This window comes from Cyprinodon variegatus, unplaced genomic scaffold (assembly GCF_000732505.1).
Source record: "Cyprinodon variegatus isolate N-32 unplaced genomic scaffold, C_variegatus-1.0 Scaffold759, whole genome shotgun sequence".
In the NCBI taxonomy this organism is placed as follows: Eukaryota; Metazoa; Chordata; class Actinopteri; order Cyprinodontiformes; family Cyprinodontidae; genus Cyprinodon; species Cyprinodon variegatus.
In genome coordinates this window covers 397777-400651 of record NW_015151212.1, presented here as the reverse complement: position 1 = coordinate 400651, position 2875 = coordinate 397777, and the positions used below count along the sequence as shown (strand labels likewise).

The window sequence follows — 2875 nt, the reverse complement described above, 5'->3', positions numbered from 1 at the left end:
TTTCTAAAAAAAAAAAAAAAAAAATCCATAACGATATTACAGCTTTCATTGATTTATTTCAAATTTGTAACATTGTCTAGCCTGTAAGGTATAAAAAAAAGAATAATTACACTCCTAGAAGTTGGTGTTCTGAATGTGACCGGACTTCTCCTTTAAAAAGCTGAACTGATGACGGAGCTGGCCTGCTGCAAATTTATTTCCCTAAACCAAAATTGTCGTAATGAGGCTATAAATCGAACCAAATTCGACATGTTTGCATTCCAAAGAAATAACCTTTCTCCTAATGCCTTAAAGAGGAACTTTACCTCCTCTCTAACGGTTGCTAATTGTATTTTTAGCCCTCAGAAACCTTAGGTTTTGTTTATTGATGGAAGGAATCCTCAGAGTTGTTCAAAACAGAACTAGCCATCTAAAGGAAGCTCTGGACATGCACTATGTTTCGTAATCAAGCCCAAAATGTCAGCCTGCTCTCAGTGGAACCACTGCTGTCAGAAATCAGCCCTGAGGTATTGACAAGTATGCAGAGACAACGTGTAGTTGCGACATGTCAGAGCAAGACAGGAATTACAAGGAAGGAGTTTTCCTCTTCCTTGTATTTAACTTTTTACTCTTCTGTTCATCTTGGAGACATGGTGTCCTCTTTGAAAGGGTTACAAATGTGTAACAGCAACATATGACATCAGTTTGGTGTTTCCACAACCAGAAAAGAAGATCAGACACATCAATCAGAGACGCAAAGCTGTGCTTAGGAAATCATAAAGAAGAGAGAAATGTCAGTGAACTTGCTGGACTGAGTGTTCGGTGGATGCAAACAATCGATCTTTAAGCATTTAGAAAAAGAAAATTTAAAAAAGAAGGTCTGGCAGGAACTTTTCTATAATCAAAATTGATTCTGTATAAGATCTTCCACCACAAAGGTCATAATCATCAATTACTGCAGAATCAAGTCAGCAGTTAGATTGTTTGATGTTAAAGTCTGCATGCGTTTGATTTAAAGATATGAACCAGAGACTATAAGCTGCTGAGCTGGATGGTTGGAAATATGTCGTCACAAAGACAAATAGGTAAAAGGTTTGGGCTAAAGTCAGTTATTTTCCATGTGCTAATCACACCTTGAGCTTGGTGGCATGGGGGTGGAGTTGTTACGGTTTGGACGTCTCTGCCTTAGGGATCAGGTATGAATCAGCATCATAAGGCTGAAGTTCTCCAGAGTAAAGTGGGAAAGCATTTTCATAGATATGGGAAAACAACATACTTTTTATAATTGAATTATTTTTCCACTGAATTGCCTAATATACACCTAAAATTGACAATAGAACAAATAATTCTGTGTTTTTTTATTTCATGTTCCTTATGATCACAGAAAACTAGTTTTTTTGCCAGGGGTGTGTACCGCTTTGAGAGCCACTGTGTTTGCATAACGTCAAACAAATCCACATTTCATCAATGCAAACATAAAGTATGGTGGCTGAGGGATGCAAATACAGTTTAAATACAGGATTTCACAGCAAACAACAGTCAGACTAACACACAAACTAATCAAAGGAAAATGCTGAAAGTAGTTAAAAACATTGGTTAGTTAGAGAAAGCTTCAAACTAGCGACGCATAATGGAAGTCCTCCAGACCACTAGGGGGAGATGATCATCAAACTATTATGAATTCATATCTATGAGCCAGAACCTTACCAAAAACTTATTTAAACTCCAAGGCCCAATCAGAAATCAACCCCTTAACACTAAGCCTAAGCAAAAACACTTAGGCTACGTTCACACTGCAGGCCTTGATGCTCAATTCCGATTTTTTTGTGAAATCCAATTTTTTTTTTGCGTTGCTGTTCATATTTCCAAATATATGCGACTTGTATGTGATCTCCTGTGTGAACTGCAGTCATACAACGCAAGTGTCCCGCATGCGCAGCAGAGGACGCAATGACGTCACAGGCTAGCGTGCTCTGTGTTTACGGAAGCAAACATGGATGGTAGTGCCGGCGCGCATCTAGCTGTTTTCCAACCAAAAAAACTCAATCTTTTCAATATGGTTAAACATAAATACTGCTCTCTGCATCATCATCTGGCATGGTTGTTGTTTTTCTTGCCGCAGAAGTTTGTCGCAGTGAGCTTGTCGCAGGTATGACTGTCGCCCTCTAGTGGTCTGGAATGCTTCTATTATGCAGCACGACTTTGCAGCTTTTTTTTATCTTGCAGTTTCTTTTTGCTACATGACACATTTTTTCCTTTGTGTGTGTTTTATATGTTAGAACCTTTTTGTATTTGGGTTTTATAATGCAGAATGTTTTCACTTTACTGTTCTCTATTTTATTTGCCTTCAGCTGTTGTCCTTTGCATTTTTTTTGCATGCGTGTTTTTAGGTTGGTGTTTTAGTCCCATTTTATGGGTTTGCTAGACTTTGAGTATGCAGGGTCATTTGAATTTGCTATGAAATGATGTATGTTCTCCACGTTTTACCCCTCCGACACTCAAAGATGCTGAGGTGACTACAAGTCATACTTTTACATGTCTAAGAAGAAAGGGCTTCACTGCAGAGGTGTTTCCTGTGGTGATGTGTTCAGGGTGTAGAGCAGGGGTGTCAAAGTCAAATGGACGGAGGGCCAAATAAAAAATTTAGCTACAAACCGAGGGCCGGACTGATCGAATGTTCATTAAAAATTTTTTAAATGACGCATATAGTCTAGTGAACCTAATTGAACCTACTGAAAACCTAACAAATATATTCCAAAATGATCAGATAAATAAAGCAATATTTTCTTATGGCTCTGTCAGTAATCTTTAATTTTCAACAGACACAAAAGACAAATTTCCTTTATATAAAAATCCCCATAACATGAACATTAAATGAAAGAAAAGTGGGCTAAAT

The 2875-nt window shown here is 37.8% G+C and overlaps 1 protein-coding gene across 1 annotated transcript in view; it reads right to left on the bottom strand.

The window, feature by feature from the left end:
* The window catches only part of LOC107098223 (cylicin-1-like), a gene marked incomplete at its 3' end in the record, with an annotated part of 13198 nt that overhangs the window by 4963 nt on the left and 5360 nt on the right, over nucleotides 1-2875 (bottom strand). The window lies entirely within an intron of this gene.